This window comes from Helianthus annuus, chromosome 9 (assembly GCF_002127325.2).
Source record: "Helianthus annuus cultivar XRQ/B chromosome 9, HanXRQr2.0-SUNRISE, whole genome shotgun sequence".
NCBI classification, from domain to species: domain Eukaryota; kingdom Viridiplantae; phylum Streptophyta; class Magnoliopsida; order Asterales; family Asteraceae; genus Helianthus; species Helianthus annuus.
In genome coordinates this window covers 112,826,735-112,834,564 of record NC_035441.2, presented here as the reverse complement: position 1 = coordinate 112,834,564, position 7,830 = coordinate 112,826,735, and positions in this window count along the sequence as shown.

Sequence of the window (7,830 nt, the reverse complement as noted above, 5' to 3'; positions counted from 1 at the left end):
ATATCAAATTCTTGGAGGAGTAGAATCCATTGAATCAAACGTGGTTTAGCATCCTGCTTCTTGAAGAGATATCGAATGGCTGCATGATCTGTATAGACTATCGTTTTAGAAAGAACAAGATAAGAACGAAATTTATCAAAAGCAAATACCACGGCTAGTAACTCTTTTTCTGTTGTTGTGTAATTTTCTTGTGCATCGTTAAGTGTTTTACTAGCATAATAAATTGGGTGAAAATGCTTATCTTTTCTTTATCCCAAGACAGCTCCAACTGCAAAGTCACTTGTGATGTGCGTGTAGTGTAATATAATTTTAGATATATATTTAAGCCCTTTTTACACTTTTAGCCAAGTTTTAAATTTATAAAACACGATATTTACTAACACTAAACACACATATGGGCAAGTGCACCCATCGTGGACGTAGTATAGTGTTGGTAAGATACCGAGGTCGTCCAAGGACACAAGAGCTTTTAATACCGGTTTATCCTCAACGTCTAATCAAATCAAAAGGTTAGAAAAATGTTTTAAACTAAGAAAAATAAAAACTAACTAAATGCTGAAAAATAAAATAAAATAAAAACTGATAGACAAGATGAATCACTTGGATCCGACACGTGTATTAGTATAACCTTTGATTATTTTCGCACTTTTGCACTTATTTAAGAGATTATCTTAGTTATTGTAGTAGGCCCCTTTTTCGGAGGTGACGTTACCCTCAACCCAGTAGTTTGAGTCAGCAAGGATACAATCCTAAAGGGTTGGATTATTGAAAGATAATGAATTAAGTTATTAATGCAAATTATGGTAGGCCCCGCTTTTGGCGGTGACGTTACCCTCGGCTAAGTAGTCTGAGTCAGCAGGGATACAGTCCTAAATAGCCGGGTTATAGTATTAATAGTAGTTAGCTTATGAGGGGGTCAAAGAGTTTGGATCCCCGCCATCCAATACCTATGGGCATTGAAGGAGATCCTACTAAATTTGACCCAGGTCCCAAGCAGGACCTCTAAACGCTGAACAAGGGCAAGACCTTTACCAAACCGTTCCCTTAACCCCCGACCAGGTAGCCAACATACCTCCATATAGACCGTGGAGATATGAATGGTGAAAATCTTTTATTTTATATAGACAGTAAAATAATGCCAAGACACCACGGACAAACGATAAGGAAAGATCACCTTCAACATAAGTAACTAGTTATTAAAGTCATTAATACAAAACCAAATAAAAAGTGCAAAAGATTAAAAATAAAAAGTATTATACTAAACACTTGTCTTCACCAAGTGATGTAAGAGACTTAGGCAAACATGGCCTTGATTGTCAAGAACTCTTACGATCAATCTTGGATCCCGAGACGACTCACACACTCTATGATGGACAATGGATGATGGTGGTGGATGATGGTATTATGGTGGTGGTGGGTGGTGGATGAAGTGTGAGAGAGGTGGTGTGCCAAGGGATGAGAGAGAATGAAGCCAAGCTCCTCTATTTATAGGCTGAACAGAACGCCGGACACGGCCCCGTGTTCGCTGAACACGGCCCCGTGCCCGTCTGACATTCTCTCTCTTCATTAATTGTAATTGCGAATTACAATTAATGCGCCTGCTGTACTTTCAACACGCCCCCGTGTCCGCTGGGCACGGCCCCGTGGTGAGCAATGGAAGCTTCTACTGGTTTGTCTTTTCTGCTGCTTCCTGGGCACGCCCCCGTGTTCACTGGACACGGGGCGTGTTCAGACATCTGTCCTCTTCTCTTTGTCTTGGGAGGTGCCGTTGAGGGTCCGGGCAGTTTGCTTTTGTTCCTTTTCTTGTAATTATGATAGAATTAGGGGTCTTTTTGCTTCTTTTGTGATTTTGAGCTCATTTCATCCTGAAAATACAAAAGGAAGACAAAAACACTCTTTTTCCAACATTAGTACTTAAAAAGGGTTAGTTTTATGCCTTAATTGATGTGTTTTATATGTTGCATTTTACACACATCAAATACCCCCACACTTGAACTTTTGCTTGTCCTCAAGCAAAACTCTTTTAATGTGGCTTACACTCCCAAATGGAATAGGTAGAAGAGAAGTTTTTTTTTTTTTTTTTTTTTTTTTTTTTTTTTAACTTGTCCTAGAGTGTCGGGAATCCAAGGTTTGTATAGGTTCTATTTTTATTTTATTTACAATCTTATTCGTCATGGTTTATTTTGAACTTTTCATAAGATAAACTACTTAATTTGGCATAGCCTGCCTTATTAAAATTCCATTTATATACAAGTTCACATACCTCACGGGAGATCACTCAATCACTCGGCCGAAGGTGTATATTTAAGTGAATCGCTCGAGAGCGGCACGGATTTACATTTTCCATATGCTTGCCAAGCGATCAATCCTCCTCCTTTTTAACTTTTTACCTTTGTAAATATCAAGAGGTCTTTTGGGGTGAAGGCTTGGGTTTAAAGGTGGGTGGTTGGTTAGTGGTTAGTAAAAAGGGCGAAAATCGTAACAAGTGTCGGTTTTCGTAAAATACCTTATTTTTGGTGATATTTATTTTTGAAGTATTTCTCCAAACAAGCTTTTTGTAGCTTATGTTTGTTTTTGACTTCAACATTTTTTTTTTTTTTTTTTTTTTTTTTGATAGATCACGTAAAGGTATGTTTATGAAAAACCGAGTTTGTCACTAAAATAAAGGTGAAAAAATGAAAAAGTTTTTGATGGGTAGAAAATTGTTTTGGGGGTAATGAAATGAAAGGTTTAGGCTCAAAGGGGTTTTCTAGGGGGATTTTGGGTAGGTAAAAAAAAATGAAAAATAAAGGTTTTGAAAGAAAAATAGTTAGTCCTAATGCCTCCATCATTTACTTACTTGGGTTTAAGTTGGTAAGGACCGGGAATGTATCGTCGTGGCAAGTTCTAGATTTGTAAAAACCGAGCGGCTATTCACACAAGAAACGAAAAATGAGCATTTAATCTAAATATGTGTATTTTTATGCTCAATAAAGGCTCAAAACTCACTTTTTGTGGGAATGGGTTTTTAATGTGACCAAGCATATATAATCGAATTTTAGCTAGACTTGTTATACCATTTCATAATTTTCTTATGTTAGTTCTTTTTATCACGACGCTATCGGTTGTAAGTTTGTAAAAATATAACCCTTTTATAACTTGTTATTCCCAACTTAAACTAAGACAAGTAAATAAAATAAAAAAAAATTGAAAAAGTTTTTGAAAAAATTTGGGGTGTTTAGCGGTTCCAATAGAGTTTTGTGTAAGGCTTGTTTTAGGATTTTGCAAAATTCCAAGGTTTTAGCATCCCCCCCACACTTAAATTACACATTGTCCTCAATGTGTCCAAAAATAGAGTTTTTGGTTGATTAGAATATGTAAAAGTGTGTTTAAAAACAAAGATTTGTGTTACTGGCACTCTGGACACGGCCCCGTGTTGACCGGGCACGGCCCCGTGGTCAAGTGCCAGTAACGAAAATTATAGAATTGAAACAGAAGCCTGGACACGGGGGCGTGTTCGCTGAACACGGCCCGTGTCCAGTTACCTGAACTGGGTGATTTCCTGCAGGGGGCTTAGCACGGGGCCGTGTTGGTTGGGCACGGCCCGTGTGGAGCCTTCTGTTATTGAGATTTTTGTCGGTTTGTTCTGTTCTTCTGCATGGTTCCATTTTTTCTCGTTCCCTTTTTCATCCATTACCACCATGAGTCCATAAATCATAAAAAACCATCATAACATTGCTAATAGAGAGTTTACATAAATATAGTTAATTAGCTAAGGGATACATAAGGTTATCATAAAGGTTCTACTTATTTAGGAAAATTTCGGGAATAACTTCCCGATGTAGAAACATTCCTCAGCCCATGGCTCCTAGGTTCTCACTCAAAGCCATTCTTCTATCTCCCTTGGGAGGTAGAAGGTAGCTTCATTCTCGTCGGTATCTTGAGGAGGAGCGCTTACCGGGACTCCTTGCACTACCCTTGGTTGCGATACTTGGTGCAAGGCGTGCCATTCTGCTGGAATGATAACCTCGGGTACCACATTCCACGCCCTGTGTGTAATCACCGGAACCAAGGGCGGGGAAGCAAGAAGGTTTATCCTTTGGTGCAGAAGGTTTACTTCTTGCAGGCAGCCCTCCAAACTTATCGTCAGATGATTAACGCGATCCACTAAAGCTTCTTCTACACTTGTCAATTCGTCCACGGCTTCCCTTAAAGCGTAAACGTAGTTTACTAGGGAATCCTCTGCGGTGGACGATCTCCTTCCATTTCGGTTATTCCTTGAAGATGCTCCGCTGTTCCGGCTGGCCATTTTCTGCGAAACAAGCCGAGGAACTAAATTTTTACAAAACAGTACCTCGAACACGGCCCCGTGCTCGGTGAGCACGGCCCCGTGTTCACTGTCTGCAGGAATTTTTGTCTAATGGTTCTAGGTTTTTAAATTATTTCTATATACTTTTGTCGTGTTATGAGCTTAGATAATTTAAAAACACAGTTATGGAACTAACTTTAGACAAGAATCCCTAGCGAAAATTCCTACAAACCTTGCATAGAAGGTTGGAATCATGGGTTTCCAAGCTTCCATGGAGGTAGGGTTTGAAAAATTTTTGGAAGAAGAGGAAATGCACAAAAGTGGAGAAGATAAGATGGTCCTTAGGAACCTTCTTTTGGTACTTACCTAGGATGGTATATGTGAAGATTCCAAGGATCTCTGCTTGGTGGAGTGGTCAAAAAATGAGCAGGATTCAGGCTGCATTTAAAGAAAACGACAGCACACTGAACACGGCCCCGTGTCCGCCGGACACGGCCCCGTGTGCAGAGAAAATCCTGACACATTTTGTCCGTATTCTGACAGAATCAGCAGAAAATCTTCTGAGCGAACACGGGGTCGTGGTGACCGGACACGGCCCCGTGTCGGAGGACTGTCTCGTGGAGTTTTGTCTTTTCTAAGGCGCTTACTTATATCGGGTGGCTCCTGACTTGTTGGAACAACCCCATAGTGCCTAAGATACCTTAATTGTTCTATACTAAGGCGAGAACGCAAGAGGTTGTCGGTGAGGGTAATTCCTATTTTCATTCTAGGTGGACAAGTCCAACCCTTTCCCGGGCTCTCGTTAAAGAAGGTGTATGCCGAATCGCTCAGGTCTATGTATGCACCGAACGAGGTCGATGGGGAGTCCTTCACGGCACAATCGGCACAGGGACGACTATCGTCCACGTCTTGTCTAGGAAGAAAGGTATTTTCGGGAGCAACGAGGTTGTCAGAATGCGGTTCCAACATTTCCTCATGGTCATCGTCTTGGGATGGATCTAAGAAATCCTTCCTAAGTTCTTTTGACCAATTTAGAAGTAGTTCTTCTAGTTGAAATAGCTCGTCAAGGAGCATATCTCCTAGAATATCCGGTTGGGCGCATTCGAGGGAGAAATAGTGTTTATTTTTACTTTCGCCCCTCTTAAGGCTACAAGGAATTGGTGGGTCTATATAGTGTGGCCTATAAGTGAGGAAGAAACATTTTAATTCCTCATGTTCGCCTCCACATATTTGACACCACAAACCATAAGAGTGCCGAAAGTAAAAAGAATCACTATTACTCATGTTTGTATCAGAAGTTACCAACCGCCGGGATCAAACGGTTCTGTTTTCAGCAACTGAATCTTGGGCACGGGGGCGTGTTGAGTGGACACGGCCCCGTGTTCAGCCTACTGTCTGATATAAAACAGGATTGCCAGTTCCAATGATTGGGCACGGGGGCGTGTTCAGCGGGCACGGCCCCGTGCTGAGCTCTGCAGAAGCTGAAAAATCTAAAAAAAATCCTAAAAATTAAAGAAAAATAAAAAGATGATTAGGCCGTTGATTCCTAACTTTCTTAAAATCCTTGTGTCCCCGGCAACGGCGCCAAAAACTTGATGTGCGTGTAGTGTAATATAATTTTAGATATATATTTAAGCCCTTTTTACACTTTTAGCCAAGTTTTAAATTTATAAAACACGATATTTACTAACACTAAACACACATATGGGCAAGTGCACCCATCGTGGACGTAGTATAGTGTTGGTAAGATACCGAGGTCGTCCAAGGACACAAGAGCTTTTAATACCGGTTTATCCTCAACGTCTAATCAAATCAAAAGGTTAGAAAAATGTTTTAAACTAAGAAAAATAAAAACTAACTAAATGCTGAAAAATAAAATAAAATAAAAACTGATAGACAAGATGAATCACTTGGATCCGACACGTGTATTAGTATAACCTTTGATTATTTTCGCACTTTTGCACTTATTTAAGAGATTATCTTAGTTATTGTAGTAGGCCCCTTTTTCGGAGGTGACGTTACCCTCAACCCAGTAGTTTGAGTCAGCAAGGATACAATCCTAAAGGGTTGGATTATTGAAAGATAATGAATTAAGTTATTAATGCAAATTATGGTAGGCCCCGCTTTTGGCGGTGACGTTACCCTCGGCTAAGTAGTCTGAGTCAGCAGGGATACAGTCCTAAATAGCCGGGTTATAGTATTAATAGTAGTTAGCTTATGAGGGGGTCAAAGAGTTTGGATCCCCGCCATCCAATACCTATGGGCATTGAAGGAGATCCTACTAAATTTGACCCAGGTCCCAAGCAGGACCTCTAAACGCTGAACAAGGGCAAGACCTTTACCAAACCGTTCCCTTAACCCCCGACCAGGTAGCCAACATACCTCCATATAGACCGTGGAGATATGAATGGTGAAAATCTTTTATTTTATATAGACAGTAAAATAATGCCAAGACACCACGGACAAACGATAAGGAAAGATCACCTTCAACATAAGTAACTAGTTATTAAAGTCATTAATACAAAACCAAATAAAAAGTGCAAAAGATTAAAAATAAAAAGTATTATACTAAACACTTGTCTTCACCAAGTGATGTAAGAGACTTAGGCAAACATGGCCTTGATTGTCAAGAACTCTTACGATCAATCTTGGATCCCGAGACGACTCACACACTCTATGATGGACAATGGATGATGGTGGTGGATGATGGTATTATGGTGGTGGTGGGTGGTGGATGAAGTGTGAGAGAGGTGGTGTGCCAAGGGATGAGAGAGAATGAAGCCAAGCTCCTCTATTTATAGGCTGAACAGAACGCCGGACACGGCCCCGTGTTCGCTGAACACGGCCCCGTGCCCGTCTGACATTCTCTCTCTTCATTAATTGTAATTGCGAATTACAATTAATGCGCCTGCTGTACTTTCAACACGCCCCCGTGTCCGCTGGGCACGGCCCCGTGGTGAGCAATGGAAGCTTCTACTGGTTTGTCTTTTCTGCTGCTTCCTGGGCACGCCCCCGTGTTCACTGGACACGGGGCGTGTTCAGACATCTGTCCTCTTCTCTTTGTCTTGGGAGGTGCCGTTGAGGGTCCGGGCAGTTTGCTTTTGTTCCTTTTCTTGTAATTATGATAGAATTAGGGGTCTTTTTGCTTCTTTTGTGATTTTGAGCTCATTTCATCCTGAAAATACAAAAGGAAGACAAAAACACTCTTTTTCCAACATTAGTACTTAAAAAGGGTTAGTTTTATGCCTTAATTGATGTGTTTTATATGTTGCATTTTACACACATCACTTGCATCGCACATGATTTCGAAAGGTAATTTCCAATCAGGCGCTATCATGATAGGTGCATTGACTAGCATTTCTTTTAGTGTTAGAAATGCTTGATTGCAATCCTTGTCAAAGATGAAAGGGGCATCTTTTTCAAGTAATTTTGTTAGAGGCCTTGAGATTTTAGAAAAGTCCTTGATAATTCGTCTATAAAATCTGGCATGCCCTAGGAAACTTCTGATAGCTCTAACGGAGGATGGGGGTGCTAACCGAGAA